The sequence below is a fragment of the Dermacentor albipictus genome, unplaced genomic scaffold (genome assembly GCF_038994185.2).
Source record: "Dermacentor albipictus isolate Rhodes 1998 colony unplaced genomic scaffold, USDA_Dalb.pri_finalv2 scaffold_34, whole genome shotgun sequence".
Lineage (NCBI taxonomy): Eukaryota > Metazoa > Arthropoda > Arachnida > Ixodida > Ixodidae > Dermacentor > Dermacentor albipictus.
Genome location: NW_027225588.1, coordinates 223,588 through 248,289, shown reverse-complemented (window position 1 = coordinate 248,289; position 24,702 = coordinate 223,588). Strand labels below are relative to the sequence as shown.

The window sequence follows — 24,702 nt, the reverse complement described above, 5'->3', positions numbered from 1 at the left end:
GTTTTTCTTTTGTGGTTTGCAACGCTTCATCGGGATGAAGTTTGTTGTGCAGTGTAGCACGACTGACTTAAATTGATGCCACAAAGTGTTGACGTCACAACACGGTTCTGAAGCTGCTTGAAGAAAAGCATCAAACTCGTGTGCCAGGTGAGTGACGATACAGTCAGAATTAGGGTGTATATCAGGAAATTAGCACAGCCGATGTTTCTCACTAGGACTCACGTATGCTTTTCTTTTTTTTTTTTACAGCGAAGATGCATACCGCTACCGTTCAAGGAAATTTTTGTGCCGTTTTTGGCACAGTAAGCAAGAAACTACCCTTACGTGGGCCGATCCCAGTCGGAGTGCAATGCCGGGCCGACCCGCGGCTGAGGACAAGCAGGCGTCACAGTGGCGTAGCCAGAAATTTCATTCGCGTGGGGGGCTCACGTAGCATCTCGACCTCCTCCTCATCGAATTTGTCGAGAGATCCAATACATGAATAATAACTGCATTTCCATTACCAAAGATGCTGCAAACGAATTTTTGAACGGCACGCATTGTCAAGACAAAGAAAATCTATATTTTCATAATACAATGTACTCGTATGTCTCAAGAATTATGCCCGAAATACCTGATATCAATGCCTCCCTGCTTTTGTCTATTTAATAAGTAAAGAAAATAACACACGAACTTTAGAACCATATCAGTTCGAGACCAGCAAAGCAATGCATGCCACTGATATGACAAATGTAAAGGCCGTGAAATGAAGTACAGGAAACATATGTATTTTAATTAAGCTTTGTCATTCAAGAGCCTTGTATACATTTTTGTACATATGTAACGTCCAGGGAAAAATCTCAATGACTCTGTTCTTTGTTCCAATGTATTGCGCAAGAGGAGCTGTCACCGCTCGCGTATTGTGAGTAATTGCACCAAAATTACAGTCGCAACAGAGAGAACATATAAAAAGCAGGAGTTCTGCTAAATACACGAGAACAAGTCAAATGAAACTGAGCCAGTGCGAACATATGACAAAAGGGGTACTTCATTTTAATGTAGTCTCTATAAGCATTTAGGCATTTGTCCCATCGACTACCGAGCCGCGTGATTCCCGTCTCATAAAACTCCTTGGGTTGCTGCTTCAAAAAGTCTGTAACTGACTCTTTCACGTCATCGTCCAACACGAATCTGGTTCCCTTGAGCTGTTTTTTCAGTTGCCCCAAAATATGGAAGTCGCACAGGTCTGGGCTGTATGGCGGATGTTGCAGCGTTTCCCACTGGAACTTTGCCAGTTTTGTGTTAACCACATGCACGACGTGGGGACGGGCATTGTCGTGGAGAAAGATGACCGCAGGCGTCAATGTTCCACGTCGTTTGTTCTTGATTGGGACACGCAGACGATCCGGCGTTTCACAATATCAGAAACGATTGATAGTCTCTCCAGGTTTAGCAAATTCGATCAGTAATGATCCTTGACGATCGAAAACAAAAAGTCAACAACATCTTCCCGGTGGAAAGGAAGGCCTTTGCTTTCTTTGGGGGTGGTGAATTCGAATGTTTTCGCTGTAAGCATTGCCGTCGTGTTTCAGGCTCGTAATAGTGGCACCATGATTCGTCCCCGGTGACAATTGCAGAGAAGTCGTCACCCTCATTGTGATACCGGATCAGATGATACAAGGCAGCGCCGAACCTTTCCGGCTTCCGGCGGTTGTTCAAAGTCTTTGGCATCCATTGAGCATGCTAGAGCCGATAACCGAGATATTCATAAAATATGGTGTGAACCGAATCGTGACTGATGTTCACATGCTTGCTAGTTAATCGATGCTTATCCTCCGTACTTGTCTAATCAGCTCATAAACCTTTGCAATTGTTTTGGGGGTGATTGTACGGTGGCTTTGGCGCGGTCTTGGATTGTCTTTGCAACTTTCACGCCCTCCTTTGAACCATTTGCTGCAACGCTTCACAATGGCCAATGAAATGTAATGTTCAACGTACACGGCAGCCATGCGGCGACTAAATTATTTGGGGGGGAAACACCTTCAGCTGTCAATTAAACCCCACGACACCATGCTGTTCAACTTTTGGGACGTCCATTATGTCACGCAACCAGTTCAATCCAGTGTATGAGAGCATTGAAGAACATTTATCCTAACAGCTGCGGGTAACGTTTCTAAATGAGAGATGCCTGTGTGGTACGTGCATGCCTCGCAGATATTGAACCGGACCATTATTACGCGGGGTAAGGTGGCACACTTTCATTCGACGCGCCCTCGTACATTAGAAATGTAAAGATACAATAGAATATACAAGTGCGAAGATACAACTTGTTAAAGGCAAGAAGTGTCACCGGAAACGAAGTTCACTGCACGTATACGCAAAACCTCGCAACAACATATTTAAATATACGGATAAGTCTCCGATAAATCTACGCATCTAAAAGAAGTCACTCTATATAATGCGTGAGACAAGACAAATAAACATGTTGACAATCACAGATCACAGAATCCAAAGCACCCCCCCCCCTCCCACACACACACACTCCATCCCCTCCCCCCGATGTACCGCGCGCGACGGCAGACGGCGCGTTTCCTCCCCACTTTTCTCCGTTGCGCACACCATCATCGGCTCACCCGTGCCACCCCCATGCAGCATGTGGTGCGCGGTCAGGATTTTATCGCCCTTGCACTTCATACGAAACATGAGGGCGACGGCGACGGCACGAATGCGCCTGGAGTGTCCGTATAATTTGCTATCGCAATAATATAATAAGAGTATCCGGCAACTGCAGCGTCCCGAGGCACCTTACTTTCCGCAAAAGAAGTAACGAAATCGAACTTTCACCATGCGGCTATTCGCTGCGTTGCAACAATGCTCTTTTTTTCTTCTTTTGTTGGGCCGGAGCACTGAACAAAAGAAAACGCAAACGAAAGCATGTTGGCCACAATCGAATGCCTATTTTGGGCACCCAATGTGGCTATCGAAGGAATATCGAAGAAAACGTGAGAAGCTTGGCCCACACACAACCATACGCATACTGCTCCGTATCCTACGCCAGCGAAACAAGCCTTTCCGGAAAGGTTGCGCTCAAGCGAACGCGTTCCAATCCGTCGAGTCCGTTGTTTCTTTTATTCGTCTGCTAGCCAGAAAGCGTCCAAAACTCTGCCAGGCGAAAATCTACTCAGCCAGACAAAAACGAATGCGCACCGAAATGTGCCGCCTGGTGGTCGGGGCAACACGAGAAAAACTTGTGCACTCTGGCTGGCTCTGGCAGCTCGCGGGTAGCAAGAAGACAGTTGAAGAGGATCAATGTGTTCACGTGACTAAAAGTTAAAGTAGAAAAATAAATAAGAACGTAGTTACCTTTGCTGGCTTTAATGTTTTGACATAGATGTTTGGCGCAGGTTAAAAAAATGCTGATATTCTTTTCTGGGACATGACGCACACATGAACTACCACAAAGCTTCGTCTCACCGGACCTTGCTGCGTGCTTTGTTAACTTGTCTGGTAGCTTTTTGATTTGGCTTGTCTCATTGTATGGTCCGATGTACGACTTTAGAAAAGTTAATGCACCTTTGACTTCAAATGTTTATAGCGACATTAAACGCAGAATATTTCGGAATTGAAAATTTAAAGCACGACTATGGAAATGTCAATGCACCTTTCGCATGAAATGTTTATGAGAACTTTATAGCCATAAGGTTTCGAAATTAAAATCCATGCGCTCCGTAGATTCCGCTACCTCTGCGAGATGCCGCAACGATACCGCTCGCTTTCAAAACGCCTTTAAACATTCTGCTCGGATGGGGCTCCATTCGTTATGTGACTTCTGGTGCATGGGCGTGAAATCGCGAAATCCAGCCCGAGTTTGCAATGTTCGCACTGAAATGTCTTTCCAGTGTAAAAAAGGCATCCTAAACAAAACCGAGAATGATTTCCGGCTCCGGGATCGTTTTGCTCGGCGGTGCATGACAACACGAAAAAATTTCGGGGAGGAGCTGAAGCACCATGAGCGAGTCCTTTGAGCAAGTCGTCGACGTACCGTTTAAGATTGTGAAGCTCTGCAAAAAATCATTGCATTTGTGCGCACGTATTGTCTAGTTTCCCTTCCAGATGAGTGGTGGGTGTAGACGTCTGTGCTATAGGCTGCGTTTGTGACAGGGGTTTGGTTTGTGTGTTGGACACAAACCAAATCGTTTGTTTTCTGGGTTCCTCCGTGCGTCATCATGTTTGCCATTTGACGTTTAAGCGTTTTGAGTTCATTTTTCACGCTGTCCAAGCTTACCTTAAGTTGTATGTTTTCGGCAACTATTGTCTTGTACTGCTTGTTTTGTGTGATAGGTGTGATTGTGGAGGACGCGACCGCTGCCCAGCTTACCTGTACATTTGTCAGAACGGCGGCCACTTTCGGTGCTTCTCTAGATTATCGTTGCGTCTGCTTTGCATCTTCTCCCTGGACGCACTCTCGTGCTCGAGAGCGGGATCTGCTCGGGTGAGGTGACGCTGATCTGGACCGAACGTTCAGTCGATGCGGAGATGGCGATCTCGTCCTTCCCTATCGGTCGCGTTGGTCGCTCCTATGGCCGTTTGTGTAGTCGCATTCCTCATCCTCTGAGGCGAACCAGCGTGATTTTTTCTGCATTTCACTGTGCTTGTCAGCGCTCTTTTTGACTTCAGGTTTTCCTGTTGTTTGAGGCGTCGTTGGCAGCTGCGGTCCCCGGTGACATGGGCCCCTTCACACGAGGCACACTTTGTCTCACATGGGTGTCCGTCCACTGGGTTTCTGAGTCCTCAAATTAGGCACACTCACAGGTCGGGCTGTGGACAGACGTCTGTCCGATGTCCTTTTCCATGGCATGTTTTGCACACCTAAACAGTAGCATGGTAAGGATGACACAGGAGTTCGCCTCCGTTGTAGTACACCACCCGAGCTAGCGACGGGCCGCAGAAAGTAAGGGCGGCGCTCTTTATTTCTCCGATCATTCTTGCTTGTATAAGTTCGACGCCTTGAGTCCGTATGCATATGTTTGCTATGATGGTCTCCGGTGGCGTTCGGGGTGAAAGTCCCTGTATAACTCCTCGGATAGCTTCCCCTCCGGTGGCAGCGTATACGTTAACGTCATGCGAACGTCCGTTGATTGCGAGGGAGTGGACTCGGCGTGCCTGCGACGCGACCTCCTTACTCAATGTCGAAAGTATGGCGATATTGGAGCCGGGCTTTACACGGAGCAAAAATTGCTCACCTCTTATTTGGTAGCCGCAGGCCGTGACGATTGCTTCGGCGAGAGCCGACGTGCAGTTAGTTTTCAAAGGCAGTCCCTGGTTATGTCGGATAACTATCTTGAAGTCATCCTTAGGTAGAGGGAGAAGTTTGGATAACCCTCTTCGTCATTTCCTTAGTTTCGCCGTGTTAGTGCTGCCCGCTGAGTCCGTTCCTCGCTTGCACTTTCGCACCTGCTGCTTTTTTTTGCCGTAGTGTCAGGACTGTCTGCCAGTCGTCCGTCCGCTGGCGTCCCCGGGCGTTGTGGCGAACGGAGCCTGCTATTCCGTTTTCTGTTCTGTCTAGATTTGTTTGATCCATATTCTCTGCTGGTGCGGTCTTACCTTGCATTGTCGTCGTCGTCGTCTGAAGTTCGCTAAGCGTTCCCATAGCCATGCCCAGGCAGAACGGTTGCTGCCATTCGCGTTCTTCACGCGTCGGAGAAGCACCGGCTGTTGCACCGAGCTGGCGTCGGGATTATCGACGCTGCCCCGTGGTCCGGGTTTGTAGGATAGCTGGCTTCCGCGAATTTCACCAAGGGCCACGTGTGTAGCACGCCCGTGTTCCTTGTATCCTCAAGAGTCGACTAATATCTCGGTACCATGGGTGAAAACATTAGTCTACCAAAAAACACATCGAAACGCAGAGTGCGATCCAAGCAGAACTGCGCTGCTCGGCGCCTCCTTGCGGCTCCGCGGTGAAGGTGAAGCAGGCGTTAAGCACTCCCCACACGCGGGCCAATCCCGAAGATAGTGCAATGCCGGGCCAACCCGCGGCGGAGGTGAAGCAGGCGATAAGCACTCCTTATACGTGGGCCGATCCCGAAGATAGTGCAATGCCGGGCCGACCATCGGCGGAGATGACGCAGGCGATAAGCACTCCCTACACGTGGGCCGATCCCGAAGATAATGCAATACCGACGTGACCAGCAGTGAAGGTGAAGCAGCCGTTACGCACTCCCCATACGGGGACTGATCCCGAAGATAGTACAATGCCGGGCCGACCCGCGGCGGAGGTGAAGCAGGTGTGAGGCACTCCCCATACGTGGGCGGATCCCGATGGTTGTGCAGTACCGGCCCGACCCAAGGTGGAGGTGAAGCAGGCGTTAAGCACTCCCCATTTGTAGGCCGATCACGAAGATAGTGCAATGCCGGGCTGACCCGCGGCGGAGGTGAAGCACGCGTTAAGCACGCACGCACATGGAATGCGTGGGCCTACCCAGAAGATGGTGCAATGCCGGGACGACCACTGCGGATGTGCAGTTCGCCATTAAGGGGCCCACATACACCGCTTTGCTGGTCATCCTTCTTCACAAAGTAGAAGGGCACTGAGATTTTCTTTCTTTTTTTTGGCCGGGAATGGACAGAAAGCTTCCAGAGTGCTCCGTTCTCGATTACGACACTCAGTCACAATACCGGGACGTCACTCATATACCTCTTGATGCGCGTGTGTTCGTTTGTGTGTATGTGTATGTATACGTGCGTGCTATGTTTTGTCACCGTGTCCTCACGTTTTCTGATAGGCATCCGTACATTCACGCTATGGGGGTCAGCAGCAGCCATCGTTTTACTTTTCGGTGCAGCATCGAGGAGTACCACGCCAATTCTTCCTTGCGTGCAGTCCATAAACTTCCATATAGTATTTCGCATAGAGGTCGCAGTAATACATGTTTGATCATATAAGGTTTAGCATCATTAAAATTCAACATAACACATTCAGAAACGTACACTTAGCACTTTCTAAGATACACAGCGCGGATCATTTTAACGCTGTCGTGTCCAGTTGCTGTACCAATGCGGTAAACATGTTTTCGAGAAGAGCGCACAGAAATTGCCTGGGCATTCTTGCTGACGTTTTCTGCAATGCTTGATTTAGGATGACTCCTACACTCACTGTAACTCCACTTGCTGCATTGTGGTATAAACGCTTGTAATATTGTGGTGTGAAATGATCTCGTGTTTTTACAACTATCGTCTCAGATTTTTTGAACACAGGAAATTAAATGCGAAATCACTTGTGGGCCTTTAAAGCAGTGGTGGACATCGGAATGAGCGATTTCACCGATAGGACCATTATTTACTGATATTTCATGATTACTTTGGTAATTATTGTAAATTATTGCAATTTCCGGTTTAAATTAGCTTATTCTTAGAGCGTAATCTCTCGCAATAAAGTTTGTGCCGTGCACCAGCTCCTAGAATACGGGTTTAAGATCTACTGCGAGATCATAGCTGTCCTATTCAACAGTTCCTCGCACTGCATTTTTTCACACTGTGGTTACCTATCCTTACATAGTAATCAACGGGCGCATTCAATGTTTAATTGGTACACGAAATAATCATTGCATCACTATTTTGCACGAGAAGGTTCTTTTGCGGTCACGAGATGGCTTACTGCTAGCGGTTTTTAACGCAGTAGCGTTAGGCGCCGCATACCGCAAACAAATTCGGTGCCGGCGTCGGACATCTTTACCCGAAAAATCATTAAGAACCACAGCCATGTAGGCCTTCCGCGTGGTGCAGAGGCGTTACTCAACTAATTGAATTCCTCAAAGTGAAATGCACCAGAAAAATCGTAAAGTACGGCCTAAACACAACCTACAGAAAAGATAGCTTCGGATTGTAATTTGAATATACCAGAAAACATAGTTCTGTTACGCGGAAACTCTAACAGACATCACATTTCCAGCGTTTCTGTCATTCACAAAGTGGCGCGGCCCATTCGGTTCTTTGCAACAACATCATCCAGATGGCGCTCGCCTCCATGCATCCGCAAGAAAGCTGCGGTGGCCGGAAAGCATGACATGCAGCCAGGGATCTTGGAATGCTGTCTTGTTCCACTCTTTAAGGGGAAGCTGGAGCGTCCAAATTTTTTTGTTTGCTTGTTGGCCTCCAAGAGGAGTCCTACTACATCGACCAGACTTATCGCATTAGAAGCCAGTGTAAGCGCTACTGCTTCTAGAGGTCCACCGGCCAGTGTGAAGACCAGTAATGGCCCCTCCTGTTCCTTTTTTTCTATCTTTCTCTCTCTGTCCCATTACAAACCCCTATTTCTCCATCCCCCAGTGCAGGGTTGAAAACCGGATACTTGTCATCTGGTGAACCTCTCTGCATTTCCTCTCCCTCTTATTCTCTCTGTTTCTCTCTCTCTTTATATGTATATTGTTACGCGCGAAGGAGACCGTTTATCACCCTTACGGATGAATGGGGCTGGTTACTTTAGGTCGCGAAGGTGAGCGGAAGAGTGACCAGCTGGTTGATGAACTCAGCGTCGTTCTCCTCTTCTTTGCCCCACTCGGGACCGCAAGCACGTTCACCGGTCTTCGTTTTCTTCATGCGTAACATTCCTCTCGTCGCAGACGATGCCTGCCGGGCGAGTCAATCCATTTGTCTTAACGTGAATGATTTCAAGCGGGCAACATGGACCACTTGGGTCTTGGGAGCTCTTCTACCATTAGCCGTGAGGCGAGCTATGTTTTAGGTGACTTTCGTGAGTCTGTTAATAATAACAAACGGTCCATCGTAGGTGGCCGAAAGCTTTTGGCATAACCCGCGTTTGCGTACTGGAGTCCACAGCCAGACTAAATCCCCAGGACGATAGGTTACCGGATGGTAGCGAATGTCGTAGCGTGCTTTTGATCTGTCCTGCGATGCCAAAGTGCGCAAACGAGCAATAGGACGAGCTTCTTCGGCAAGGTGGAGAGTATCGGCGACAGTGGGATTTTCGTGACTACAGAAAGGGAAAACAGTGTCGATTGTGTACTGGGGTGGCCGTGCGTACAGCAGGAATAAAGGGCTATAGCCGGTAGCCTCGTGCTTGGCGGAGTTGAACGCGTACGTGATCAAAGGCAGTGCGTCATCCCAGTTCTTGTGGTCGGATGAAACATACATAGACAGCATGTTTACAATTGTTCGGTTCATTTGTGGATGGTATGCAGACGAGTGACGCAAGTGGGATTCACACAAACGAAGCAGCTCCTCTACGACATTCGCTGCGAATTGTCGTCCACGGTCGCTGATGATCACGCGAGGCGGACTATGTCGCAGGATGACATATTGCAGCAGAAATGTTGAAACGTCAGTGGCAGTTGCGGAGGGTGCGGCCACCGTCTCGCAGTAGCGTGTGAGGTAGTCGACGCAAAAAACTATCCAACGGTTGCCCTTGGCTGATTTTGGGAAAAGGCCCACGAAGTCAATGCCCACTTGTAGGAAAGGGGTGCTTGGAGGCGGGATCGGCTACAGGAGACCAGCTGGAGCAGTAGATGGCCGTTTGTGGCACTGACACTGAATACAACTGGCCACATACGCCTCAACAGACTGTCGCATTCCAGGCCAATAAAAGCTTTCCTGAATCCGGTAGAGCGTCTTCGCCTAACCTAAATGGCCAGACGTAGGGTCGTTGTGCATAGCCCTCAGAATCGCTGTGCAAAGGCTCTCCGGTACTACTAGGAGAAAACGTGCGCCAGAGCTGGAAAATTTCTTATACAGGAGTCCATCACGTACACAGAAATGGTTTGCTGCCGTGGAGGTGGTCGTAGCGGCGACGAGCGGTGTTAATTTATCTTCTTTTCGCTGTTCGGCTTGGAAATAGTCGAAGTCTGGAAGACGCGGTGACACAGAAACCACGAGGTGATCGAAGTCGTCCGCGCCACAGTCCGTAGTGCTAAGTGGCATACGCGAGCGACAGTCCGCATCAGCATGCCGTAGACCGCTCTTGTAAGAGACGGTGAACCTGTATTCTTGCAGTCGGAGGGCCCAGTGCGCAAGGCGGCCACTAGGGTCACGAAGATTAACAAGCTAAGACAATGAGGGGTGATCGGTGACTACTGTAAAGGGGCAAATATTCCCACGAGGCAAATATTCCCACGAGGCATTCTTGTTCCGTGACAGTGTAATTCTGCTCGGGTCCACTTAATGAGCCACATGCATATGCGATCACGTGTTCGCGGTCACCGTAGCGTTCAACTAGGATGGCACCATTACCTGTGCCACTGGCATTAGTATGGAGTTTCGTCGGAGCTGAAGGACTGAAGTGTTGAAGAACCTGTCGTGACGTCAGCAGAAACTTCAGCTGACTAAAAGAAGAGTCGCACTCCTGAGTCCACTCGAAGGGGGCGTCCTTTCGTAACAGGCATGTCAGCGGATACGCGACGCCGGTGAATTTAGGAATAAAGCGGCGGAAATCGGAACAAAGCCCCAGAAAACTGCGGAGCTCCTTTACAAAGCGCGGTGCACTGAACGCTTCAACGGCTGCTGTTTTCTGGGGATCAGGGCGGGTGCCATCCTTATCGACGAGGTGCTCAAGCACAAGGGTTCGGCGGCCTCCGAAGTGGCATTTCTTGGAGTTTAAAACTAGGCCAGCGTTTCTGATGCATTTCAGGACAATATCCAGACGCGAGTTTTGTTCGCTGAATGTGCGGCCAAAGATGACGGCGTCATCGAGGTAGCGCATACAGATGTTCCACTTCAAGTCGCGCAGAACAGTGTCAACAAATCTGTCGAAAGTTGCCGGAGCGTTGCACAGTCCAAATGGCATCGCACTAAATCGAAAGAGCCCGTCAGGGGTTACAAAGGCAGTCTTCTTGTCGTCAGGATGCATCGGAATTTGCCAATAGTCGGATTGTAAATCTACTAAGGAAAAGTAAAATGCGGAATGAAGGCAGTCTATTACGTCAACAATACGTGGGAGTGGATACGCGTCCTTTTTTGCTACAGCGTTCAAACGGCTATAGTCGACGCAAAATCTCCAAGATCCATCTTTTTTTAAACAAGGATCACTGGAGCTGCCCACGTACTCGCTGACTCCTGTACGACTCCTCTTTTCATCATTTCGTGCACTTCTTCGTTGATAATCTGGCATTCTGATGGTGAAACACGATATGGCTTTTGTCTAATCGGATCTGCTGAACCCGCTTTATGGTATGGCATGTTCGAGACGCGTGAATTGCAGCTATTTTATCCTTCTGTGCAAAGTCGAATAACGAAACGTGCTTCGAAAGCACACCCGCTAATGTTCGGCGTTCACTCGCGCTGAGCGATTTATTTACCATTGACAAAAGAGCTGTTTCCAAACTGTGGCCATCAGGTTCTTCGGGCACATCTGTAAGTTCAGCCACTGATAAGGACGCTTGTTCCCTGACGAAGGCTAATTTCATGCCATCTGGTAGTATAACGGGCTCCTTAGAACAGTTTACGGTCCATAAGCCAGTGCGTCCGCCTTTGATCGGCACCCCACAATGCGGCACCAACACATTCTTCTTCACACAGTTAATGTGCATCGGTTCTACGGTAGCATCGAAACTGTCGGAATCGGCGCCGCAATAGATAACGGGAACACAAACGGTAGATGACGCAGGTACGACTTTATCACCACAAGCACACAGTGTAGTTTCGCGATCTACAGGGTTCTCTAGGAGTCCTGACGGAATCCTACCACTTATGAATACCTTCCCTGTGCGGCAGTCGACAGTAGCACCACACTCCGGCAACATGTCCATGCCGAGAATAACATCATGGGTCGACCGAGGAATAATTGCAAATTCTGTTGTAATAACCTGGCCTCCCAAAAACACGTCAGCACTACACACCCCAATAGGTTGCCACGGCTCGCCACTCACTCCACAGAACTTTGAATCTTCGTCCCATTTCAACAAAACCTTTCGCCCTAACACGTGTTGAAAAGAGACACTCATGACCGAAATTGTTGCGCCTGTGTCCACCAGAACCATCACAGGGACATTATCTACAAGAACGCGCACTTTGTTTTTCAGCATCCACACAGGAGGTATTTCTGTCAGTAGCACGTCTCCAGCGACCTCACCTCCATCGGTCACGCTAGCTAGTTTTTCGGTGACGAAAGGGGACGTGGTGCGACGCAGTGGTGAGGGAGAACGGGAGCACGATATTGCGGGGGGGGGGGATGTCAAACTCCTGTCAGATGCCGGGGAGCGATTCCGGGAGCTGCTCGGCCAATACTCGTCGCCAGATGATACGTGTGCTGGCCACGGGGCACCGTTTGACCGCTCGGAGGGCCGAGAAAACTCTGAGGGCTGGCCATACCACGTGGTCATACGCTGGTTGCAAAACCACGATATATGACCCGGGGCACCGCAGGAATAACACACCGGGAGAGGTCGAAACCTTAGTTGTTAGTCGATGAAGCGGATATTATCATTTTCCCTCGTGTGGTGGGTTGGTTCGTGGCGTGTGTCACGACGATACATCGGGCGTCGAGCAGGCGTGCACTGAGCGCGTTGGTCCTAGCGCGGAGTCAGAGGGCGTGTTGTCATCCTCGACTGTGGGGCTGCGCTGTACTCTACGGCCGGTCCGGTAACCATCGGTTGCCAAGGGGCCGAATGTGGCGCCGTCATAGCCTCACGTGACGTGTACACGCCATGGTGGTCAGCAGTTGAATGCAACAACTCTTCGCGGTGGGAAAGTTCCTCGCGAACAATCTGCAGGATGGTCGAAGGAAGGTCGAGGCAACAACTCGCGTCCACACTGGCAAGCGTCGTAACGTTTGCCAACCGACCAAACTTTGGTGAAATCCGATGCATCTTGAGCGTTTCAAAAGTTCTGCAATGCCGAATGACGTCGGACCCAGAACTGAGGCTTTCCTTTCCAGTTAGAAAATTGTACACATCCTCAGCCACTGCTTTCAGCAAATGTCCAACTTTATCTTTTTCCGACATGCGAGCACTGACCACCTTGCACAGCTATAACACTTCTTCAATATATGTTGTGCATGTCTATCCTGGTAGCTGCGCCCGTTGTGACAGTATCTGCTCCGCACGCTTCTTTTTGGCGACTGAGTCCCCAATACACGCCTTTAACTCGTCAACAAAATGTTCCCACGTCGTAAGCGCGTCCTCGTGGTTCTCGTAGCACACTAGTACACAAGGGCGGTATCGGTCAGAGAGAACACCAAATTGGTGAGCTGAGCAGTTGCATCCCACCCGTTGGACTTGCTCACCTATTTGTAGTGGACGAGCCACTCGGCATCTTCCCCCGCTTTGCCTCCGAAGGTGGGTGGAACTCGGTAGTATGGCAGTGGATGGCTACCCTTATGAAAATGGATTTAGAGTTCCTTTAAAACTCCTAATGAGTTCCTATGGAGTCAAAAGGGACTCTATAGGAACTCGCGATCTATAGAGTCGTCTGCATAGAATCTCTATAAGAAGTCTATAGAAACCTTTCTATAGAAACAAGTCATTTCACACACAATAGATGTTCTATAGAGGGTGTATTGACGTCCTATGTACTGAATTCTATAAAGTAATTTTTATAGAATGTCTTTAAAACTTCTAACGCGACCTGTCTATAGAATGGCTCTCCATTCGTTCTCTATAAATGTTCTATAGAGATTGTATTGATATCATATGTACTAAATTCTATAAAATAATGTCTATAGAAAGTTTTTGACACTTCTAATGCGGCTTGTCTATAGACTGACTCTCCATTCACGCTTTATAAGCAGTCTATAGAGGGTTTATTGTCATCATATGTACAATATTCTATAAAATAATGTCTATAGAAAGTTTTTAACACTTCTAATGCGACTTGTCTATAGACTGACTTTCCATTCGCCCTCCATAAATGTTCTATAGAGGTCGTATTGACATTTTATGTACCAAATTCTATAGAAAAAAATTTATAGAACTTTTTCGGAAACGTTCTATAGAGGTCGTATTAACATCTTATGTGCCAGATCCTACAGAAAAATGTTAATAGAACCTTTTCAGAACTTCTAATGCGGCCTGTCTATAGAATGGCTCTACATCCTCCATAAAAGTTCTATAGAGGTCGTGTTGACATCTTATGTACCAAATTCTATAGAAAAATTTATAGAACGTTTTCAGAACTTCTAATGCGGCCTGTCTCTAGACTGGCTCTCCATTCCCGTTCTAAAAGTGTGCCATCATATGGCATACGTACTGAGTTCTGTAAAGGAACGTTTATAGGAAATTAAACAAGCTAAAGTGCGGCCTGTCTAAGAACGGCTCTATATTTTCACTCTATAAACAGTACCCAGTATCCAGTGCATCGCCGGATTATGGGTCCAGTGCCGCGCGCTGGATGCATGGGGCGCTGGGCAAGCGCGGCGTACTGGGAGGCGCTGGTTACTGGTGCGAAAAACAGCTCTAGCGCGTTAAATACGTGGTGCCTGGACACCGTATGTATTTTTTTTAATACAGAAAGCAACAGATAGCGTTTTAGTACAATATAAATCGAAAAAATGAACATCTAAAAACAGAAGTGCTCTGACCAGGATTCGATCGTACCTGCAGATCCCCAGCCCGGCTCATTACCGCTACGCCGCGTCAGCATAGGGACATGGGCGGATAATTTAGCTTATCAAAATCGAGAAGCAGTTTTAGTTTCACAGAGAGAAGTCTTGCACAGACGTGGTAGATGCGCTATCGGCCAGCAACTAAAACTCACGCCTGTACCTCAAAGAGAAATTTGCTCTCCATATTCAATAGTGTGCTCGGAAGTGCCATAACATCGACTGCGATTGGTATTTTAGCTTCGAAAAAAAGTCCTAAATGAACCACCGACCCGGGACGCTGCATGAATGGGCTGTTACTGCCGATTTCGATAGCCGTTTCTTGTTCTTCACGCGAGGGGTATGCAATGTTTTCTTAGTTCAGTGATGACTTTCAGTCTACACGTCTGTCTAGCCATATATATTCGTCAGAGAAACGCAGGCTAGTGCTGGGAGCCTTCGGCGACAGCACATATACCTGCGTTTATGATGCGTCACATCGGCGCTCCTCACTTCTTGTGCTGGCACTGTAGACATGAAAAAATTGTTTATTTAAAAGCACCGATGCGAAATCTGAAATATAAAGTAATTTATCCTTTTTAGACTTCTTGATTCTTGAGGTTAGACGCGCCGATAGCGTGCAGACGGACTCGGCGGATACGCTATGCCTAAGCTTCGATGGGGACTGATCTCGGCGCGGGTAGCTGGCGAAAGCTAAAATGTGTGTATTTGAGCCTCAGAACTCTTTTTAGTACAATAGGGAAAGTGGAAGCGCACGAATCGCCTCAGCCTTGTTATCGGTTATATCAAGCAGCGGTAGGCATCGAACTCGGGGTCCGTTCGAGCGCGTCTGAACGACTTCTGGATTTCATGTCCACTCCACAACACTGCGACAATGGCGATAACTCCCAGTCATACGCTACGTGCGAACTACTAAAAAAGCGGCGTCCTCCGTCTATGCGTGGTTTCGTTAAAGAATTTAGCTGTCCGCCCTGTCACAAGGCAAAATGCAAAAAAAGAAAGTGATTTTCAGTGTCACATGTGCAGGAATAAACAAGGCAGCTCACGCACCTTTATTCCATACTGCGACACGAAATAGTTCTATGACCCTAAGATATAGCGTTATTTAGGACAAGAGACTAGTATCAAGCCATGAAATTGTATAAAGCATTTAATATTCAGCAGCGCTCGTCCTTGCGTGCTGGAGCCAGCGCGGCACAAACACAACCAGCGCCGTTTCCAATGCGAGCATCTCTTCCAGTGTGACCCAGCTCTTATCCAGCGTTCTCACTGGTCTCGAGTGAGTCCCAGCGAGCGCCAGCGTACCCAGTGCGATCCAGTGCTTTAAAAAAAAGAAAGAAAAAGAAAAAAGAAAAACGCGCTGGTTTCACACTGGAAGGCACTGGAAGACGCTGGTTCTTGCAATCGGCATTTCAGAGGTTTTTTACCATCAAGTAAGAGCATCGTTAAAAAGACACTCATTGACCAAGGCAAACATCACACTAATCGAAATTAGGAAAACCAAAGAAATATAACGGAAGCGCGCATTGTGGTTTATATCGCATATGCAGGTAAATCACAAAGATGTATACCAAGAAACACTAAGCAAAACTGCGCCTTAGCAATCGCGTCATATCTATTTGCTGGCATGCAGTGACTGCAGCACTTGGGGCGGAAACAGATCGAACGCCGCCGCAAATTTCTGGCACATACCACTCAAATGCACGCTGCAGAAACGATTTTTTTTTTCAAGGAATCTTGAACAGTCACAGACCACATGAGCGCGATCCGCGCATGATAAGCGCATCGCCACGAAAGCAAGATAGGGAACACATAAGCGTAACCTGTACCTCACGGGTAAAATTAAACATCATCGTATATACGTTGCTGTGCGACGGACACAAGCGCACGGAAACATCACACACTGCACACGTGTACCTCCGAGGTTGTGTCGACAATTTCTGGGCTACATTTAAACGACAGCAGGAAGTTACTTCAATGAGAAACGAAGTGAGGGCACAGGCACTGCAGGTAACGGCTGCGCATAAAGTCAGTTAGGGTTTTAAGGCCAGTGACCGAGGTTGAAATCGTTAAAATCACACCGCAGCGATAGCTTACACAGGGTAAATTGTCGAGATCTTGAAGGCCATGCTTTTTGCTGACTACATGTGGCATAAGCGATTCAAAAGCAAGAATACTGCATGTAATTTATTTCTGCCCTAAACTATAGCACACAATATGAGCATGTCAATGTTTCTTCTTGTCTAGCAACATATGTATGTAGTTCGGCTCAAAGGCCGGCTCAAAACGGCACAAAACCTGCTGTAGTGGGTATTATTGTAGGAATCACGGAGGCCACAGCAGCCGCACTATTATACAGACGGCGCTGGCGGCGCCGGTATTTTCGTATTCAACGCGACAGGTAGAATACGAAGCTACGGCGTGTTGTTATTGCTCCGTCTTCAACGGTTGTCGTGCGAGCTGCGTCGATGTGTTTGTTTGACCGTGTGTTATTAGGTTTGCTGTAATGAAATGAGACGTAGTTCGCGAGCACGAAAGTGCCAGAAGATGGCTTGAGTCTCGCTGTAAGCACGCCGTATGCGTGGCGCGCCAGCTAAATGTGGACCAACGATTTTCATGCCATGGAGTGCGTTCCCTTTGTCTCCGCTTGTGTTCGTGGAAAGTTTGGTGGACGGCGCAGAGAAGTAATGCGTATTATTAGCGCGCTTCAGCTCGTCCACTACCCAGTGGCTTGTTTGCTGCAAGTAACATCGCAGACGCATCACTGGAAACTTGGAGAGTGCCTTTCGACCTCGTCGTACTGTTGAAACGGTAAGCAATCGTGCTCGCCAACTACACGTGCGTTCATCCGTGTTGTGTGTGCTTCCCGTGTGTGTATAGAGTGCCTTGCGAACGTAGTAAGTGGAACACCCACGACAACAGTGAACCCTGTGCTGATACTTGCTACGCGCTGGTTGTAAGAATTGTGTACGCAACTCTATTGCCACAGTGCGGAATTTATAATCCTGATAAGTGTTTGCTTCCCCTGAGAAAAGTTTCGGAAATCGTGTTCGCTTTGTGCAGTTGTGCGTGAGCTCCCGCCTGTCTGCTAAAGTTGCATAGTAACGACCCGTCTACCTCTTCATCGATTCTTTCTTCAATGACGTTTCCTCACTTATAAATGCTTCGACGTTGTGCACAATCTCTGCTTACGAGGTTTTTGGCTAACGAACAGTTCTAAGAAAAAAATGTAAGCCAATCACAGCTTGCTACTAGTACAGCTTTATTTCCAAGGCAAGATGTGTTGACATAACTGACTTAACTAAGCATGACAGGGGAACGTTGCCTATACTAAGTAATGGAAAAAAAACCATTAAGTTTAGATTGTAATCTGCTGCTGCGGTGCGTCCAAAACTTTATTTGATGTAGAGGTCCGCATTGTCATGACATTCGATGATTTCGAGCATTTGCTCTCTTTCCACATTAGTGCAGACATTGTTTTCGTGACTCTTTTAGGTGCTGATTGCATGTTTTCACGATATCACAGCTTTATTGTGCCACTGCTTTAAGCTAACATAGAATTGATTTTGTAGTGGCGAGGCCGTGACCCACAACATTAACTACAAGATCGAGGAGCCCCAAGAAATGCCGACCCTGTGGATATATGGCTGCAGCAGCATGGCGTGTGATCTGGATCGTCATGACAGGTGTGTATGAAATGTACGTGTTCCAAAAAGGGGGCTTGGTGTCATTCATGGTGAAGTTTGTCGACACATTACTTAATGCAGGATACTAAAGAGACTAAATATTTATGCAACCTTATTGAACTTGCTACCTATTAGTGTGCATAGCCATTATGCCCACATGATTGTGTTCTGTATAAAACTATACCCAACCATTCCTGATGTTTAGTATTTCTTTTGCGTAAGTTGCTTACCTGCAAGTTACATATATTTTTTGCTTTGTACATAGTGTATTTATGACTTTTTATTGGGGTTTTATTCTTTGAAAACTATTTCCTATGCTGTACCCCTATTTGCATTTTTTTTTCTGTTTGTACTAGAATCTCGTGCAGTTTTCTGTGCATGTAGGAATTCGAAGGGTAGTGGACTAAATATGTCACAGGTCTAAGCACGTAGTGTGCACATCTTTGTTTATCATTGATATCTTTACAGTTACTTCTCTGTTCCCATAGTAACAGCCACTGCAAAATACACATTTGGTGAGCTTTAATTTCTTGAAAATTAATATGAAGGTCAGTATTTACTAAGCTGCATTTACTTCTGTAGTACATAGGCACAGACTGATATGGATACCTTGTTGACCTACACAGGACGCCTTTTTTGTTTGTTGCATTAAATATGGGGGCTCACCCACATCTCTTACTATATATGTGGTATGCCTCATCGATTTCACTTGTCAGTTTTTACGGTGGATGAAAACAGATGAACGATTGTAATCCAACATGAAGCCCCGTTGTGGAAATGTACGGCCAAGTTGGATGACCATACTGGATCTCTTATACACATGAGAAGATACCGGCCAGCTTGCCGTATGTACGCTTGACCACATGTGAAAGGGATACAGTGCACTCACTGCCTGTGACACACGACAAATTTGGTGGTATCTTTCACCGAGCAAGCCTCCCTTGCCTGCTTGCCTTTCTCAATTCTCTTGCACACTGCTGTGCATATGGCACCCTGACAAGAAAGGCTTGCTTAGATACCACTAAATTTGTCTTGTCTGTCAGGGGTAGTGTAGTCTATTCTTGTGATCATGTGTATATTTGGTCAAATGTACATGCAACAGATTGGCTGGTGCCTCAACACGTACCTAAGACAGCACCATAATTCACTCCCCGGATCAGTATGTTCGTCCCACTTGACCATGCACCGATGGGACTGGGGCTGCGCACCTGATTTAGACTGTTCATCTGTTTTGTTCAGCTGCGGCAACCAATTGGCCAACAACATCGCTGAGGAATGCCACATAAAAAGACTGGGTCACAATCTGTTTACTGAATTGTCCGCAACCTTCGTAGTAACAAATTTGTTTGTTGCAACTAGTTTTAGGCACGTTATTTCTTGTTAAATTTTCTGCTTGACCTATAGAGCAGTTATGCAATCAGTTTTCAAAGTTACTTGGTTAGTATAATTTTTGTTTTCTGTTTTTCACATGCCAGGTTGCAAGAAGGACCATTTTTAATTAAAACTGAATTAATATTTCAATTGCAATTGGGCAGTCTTATCATTGCGTTTAGGATACATATCAGTGTACATACCCGTACTAGATTAGAAACTAATTGTTTCAATAACTCAAAAAGCACGAATATACTGTGTCCATTGTATCTGACAGTGACACCGCGACTGTGTTCCAAATACCACAAATTGGCAGTTATCCATCATAGTTTGCGAAAACAACTTAAAACATTATTGTTCCCCATACAATGCATACTTAGATGCCCAAGCTCCATGTGAGAAATTTATTATTCGCATATTAAGCATAGTACATACCAACTATGGCTAATAGCGGATGGAATATTAATTTTGTCTACCGCTCAGCAATAGAAGCCAGTAGGTCATTCCCTTTTCAAAAAAAAAATTTTCTATGCATAGTGTGACATCTGTATAGGACTCTTAGCTCATGGGTGTTCCTGCTTGCTTATGTTATAAATGGGAATGTGTTGTCATTGCAAGATGAGATTAATGTGTGACTAGGCTGTTGTCGTTCGGAGATGCTTTTTGTCATCGGCAATGATATTCTACTGCCAGGCACATTGGCCCAGTGCTGATGTCACCGAATCTTGGGAAAGTAAAAATATTCTCAAAAGTGATTCTCAAAAGAACTGCCACTGTTTGGCAGAGTGGTGGGGAGGTGGGGCGTTCTGCCACCTTTCTGTTATAATTTTTTTCTGAAATACTGAAATGAAACTTAGCATAATGCTACAACTATATAGATATTTGTGGCATGTTTGTGCCTGCTAATACATTATGACTGAATGTTCATTACACCTTTTGAAAATTAATTTCAATTTTATTTTCCAGGCTCCACCGTCGCCGTTACTAGACGGACCAAATGAGGCCAAAAACTAGCCTTTCCTCGCTCCATTCCTGGGAAGTGAAATAGCAGGTGGTCATGTAAGAATGAACTTGCAACCATGTGGGCAGTAGCCAAAGCTCCCTACAGTTCATGCTGGTGGTGGAATGATAAGACAAACCGCAATATTTATTTGTTTACTTATTCACTTAATATTTATTTATTCATATCTCATGAATACTGTGCAGTTTTTTTAGCAAGGAGTCAGGTAAAATAAAGAAATATTGTTGCATCAAAGTAAACGTTATTTGAAAAAGCATAATTCACGTAGCACGAATTCATGGAAACTGTAAATTTTGAAGAAACAGAGCAGTAAGGTTAACAAATCTTATATAACAAAAAATGAGATCACATTTCTGTTGGAGCTAATACCATAATTTAATCTGTCAAATTAGAGATACCATATGCTGCTCTAATATACAATCACTAATCTATGAGTAGATGCGCGAAACTCAAACGTTGCAACAATTTCATGCTAGCTGTAAATTCATATATACAGTTTGTTGACTTTAGACATAGCAGATGGAGTCTGCAGAACTATGATATCTCTTTCTGGCACAGAGACGGGCATTAGTAAGCTTCGTGGTGTTATTTTTCTTAAACCTGCCAAATAGACCTTCCTGCAACAGGTAGAATTCTCAAATGCCGCAAACTTAATTCAAATTAGTGCTGTGGTTGTCTCAAAAGTATTTCTGTATTTTGGATGTATTTGAGTAGGAAAATTTACAGAATTAACGAACTTGTGCTAGCTCTTTTTTTTATTTACAGTTGCAAACTAAGTCCTTTTCCTTCAAGTTTTGCTATTTTCAGCAAATTTTAATAAAAATTGATGGTGTTAATGTAAAAACTATAATTTAAACATTTTTAAATGTATCAAACCTCATCAAATTTGGTTGCATAGTTGCCGAGAAAAACGATTTTACTGTTCATGTGCATTACATAGGAGCTCCTGAGCTAGATCTCTTTTTTAGTCATTGCGTGTGTCGGTCTGGTTTGTATTTCTCACCCTAATTAGAATATTGGCTCTGATCTCAAAATTGTTTCCCTTACAACGAAATACAAGCTTTTAAACTATTTACGATATATGCTGTACTGCTCTATGATAACCCCTGTTTGCCACATTTTTGCAGGGCCTACCAGTGCTAATTTTACACATAAACATAGACTAAAATGCTGTGTGGTTTCGGTATATGGTGTACTTATCTGTGAAAGCCATTATTTGCCACATTTTTGCAGCGACTGCCAGTGTTATTTTTGCTCAGACTAAAATGCTGTGTCGTTTCGTCAGGCTGACACAACATTGCAGTGCACATTCATATCAGTTTATTTTCAGGCTTTAGTATCCAAACATTTAATGTGCACTGCTGGAACAGGCACTCCTTTTGCAGTTTTAATGGTATGGTTTCTTGTCCTAGTCAAGCCTGTTATTGCGAGGTGTCAACTGTAATCAAGTCTGCCACTGATTCTTTTACCTCATGTTTCGTGTGTTTGCACCACCAGCTTGACCTGAGAAGCATGTTGGCAGCTACAGTTTGTGTGTTGCAAGTTCTAGTCTGAAGTGTGTATGTCACATATATGAAGCATGTATCTAGTCTGAAGTGCAATAAACATTTCAAACTGAATACTTTGTGGTTGTAGCACCAATTATTTTGCCACTGCATTTACTGTAGTCCTTATTGCCTACAGTAGAACTTTGGTAAATTGCAAGTACTTTACACACATCGGCCTAGCTTTTATAGGCATTTGCTTGTAGGGACTCGAAAGCAACTCGATAGAAATATTCTATAGAAATTTGCCTTTAGCATCTCTAAAGAAACTCGATAGAAATATTCTATAGAAATTTGTCTTTAGCACATCTAAAGGAACTCGATAGAAATATTCTATAGAAATTTGTCTTTAGCATCTCTAAAGCAACTCGATAGAAATATTCTATAGAAATTTGTCTTTAGCATCTCTAAAGCAACTCGATAGAAATGTTCTATAGAAATTTGTCTTTAGCATCTCTAAAGGAACTCGATAGAAATATTCTATAGAAATTTGTCTTTAGCATCTCTAAAGCAACTCGATAGAAATGTTCTATAGAAATGTGTCTTTAGAGTTCCTATAAGAATGCGGTGGCCAAATAACTTTTGAAACTCTATAGGAAAATTCTATAGGCAATCAAAATAAACACAATAAAGTTCTATAGAGAAAGTTCAAAAGACTTTCTAAAAAAACACATTAAAAATTTTTGTAAGGGTAGGCACTACCCTCGGAGCGGCTACTTCTTCTGGCATGTCGAAGACGCTCAGGGCTGATGGTGGGAGGCCGGCAAGTCGATGGCTTCGGTGAAGCTACGGGAGTGACGGTTTCGTTGTTGTGAGTAGGGGACCAGTTATGAAGAGTAGGGGACCAAGCATGGACCCCTGTGGAACACCTTGGTTAGTAACCTTAGTATTTGCATGAGTAACAGCCACCCGTGAAAGCCACGTGTTTTCGGTTAGGCAGGTAACTCTTCGTGAAGTTTTAGGTGGAAGCCGTGATACCACAAGAATCAAGCTTGCTGAATAGAAAAAAGTGATTGCGTCTATCAAAGGCTTCAGGTAAATCCAAAAATACGGAATCTGACAAGTTACTACCCTATGAATCGAACATTTGATGAAGTTAGCCAAAGAAAGTAAGGCATGGTCAGTGGAACTTCCTTGGTGAAAACCGAATTGGCAAGGTTTTACAATATTAAATTTCGTTAGGTAAGTATTCAGGCGCTTGACAAACGAATGTTCAATTACTTTACTTAAAGGGCCCCTCACCAGGTGTGGCCATCTTGAGCTGACAAGCACAGAGCACACATTGCGCGATAACGATCGTGTATGCAGAGTATTACATCGCTACGTGCCATGGAAAGGTCTGAAATTTCAAACCGAACTCCGTTTTTTTTTTCTCCTCGTGGCCGCCGCGCTCCAAGCCAGAGGGTGACGTAGTTTTGTCCCTGCGCCTGCGTAGTCGTATACAGCAACAGTTGGAAATCAGTTAACCTGTACAAACTGGCGGAAATCAGCAATGTGAGATCGTAACATCTGGCGTTCCACTGAATAGTTGATATTTCTCTGACCTCCTTACGAAATGACTGGTGATTGTCAGCCATGGTTCACTCGAGGGTTGCTAGGACTGGACTAAGCGAGTCCAATCCTAGCAACCCTCGCCCACGCCCTTAATTTCAGTAACTCTATAGCGAGACCCATAAAAATTTACACTCAAATTTTCTGCTTTAGCAAAGCTGTTTGCACCACATGTTATGTCATATTTGGCATCATCATTAATGTATTCGGCATTTTTCTTTCTCTAAATGTACTTCTATATTTCTTTGTGATTAGTTCTGAGTGAAGGCTGTCTAGGAACGTGCCATGCGTTCCACGCATCTTCTTTTGCTATCTACGCGCCTACTTCTTTCATTGACAATACTTTTTCAACTGTCCTTTTTTTTCTCCTTTTCATAGTGCGTACACTTTCGAGATTTATGATTGTGACCCATGGTTGTAACAATGCTTCAAGGAACGAACCATGCATGTACAAATGTATTAGTTTTCATAAAATTGCACTTCGTTTTTACCTAGGCCGGAAATAACAGGTATACACACTGAAAGAAATCGTCTAACTAGCCTGACAAATGCGGTGTTAGTGACCCACTCTATAGAAAAAATTTTGCTTGATGGCGCAGAGCTATGATTATTGTTGCTGTGAAACATTTTTGGAGTCATGAAATTATGGATGCTAATACCATGCATTTTTTACTAGAGACAGAAGAATATGTCCATTATTAAATAAGTCCAGCACATTTACGCTGTTGTATCAACCACTGTTACTTTTTTCCACGAACTAAAACTAATGTAATGAATGAGCAGCAATCACGTGCTTGCTAATCAGCTGTATTGGCATGTAAAATTCCAGAATTAAATTTATTTAGCTGCGATCATGTCAAGGACCACTGCGTATAAGAAGAACGAATTCAGCAATACTACATTGAAGTGCTGCTGTTCTACGTCGGCCAACGAAAAAAAAAACTTATGCTAGAATCATATACGCTGCTTTTAAACTTTGTGAAATGTCGAAAGGGAAAAAAGTGC

At 45.5% G+C, this 24,702-nt stretch overlaps 1 long non-coding RNA gene across 1 annotated transcript; it reads left to right on the top strand.

Annotated features, from left to right (window-relative positions):
• Positions 1–16,309: 16,309 nt before the first annotated feature.
• On the top strand, positions 16,310–22,223 carry LOC135921218 (uncharacterized). Its single transcript, XR_010570495.2, has 3 exons — positions 16,310–17,335; positions 18,097–18,210; positions 20,548–22,223. It is a non-coding gene; the product is annotated as an uncharacterized lncRNA (long non-coding RNA).
• The last annotated feature ends 2,479 nt before the right edge of the window (positions 22,224–24,702 follow it).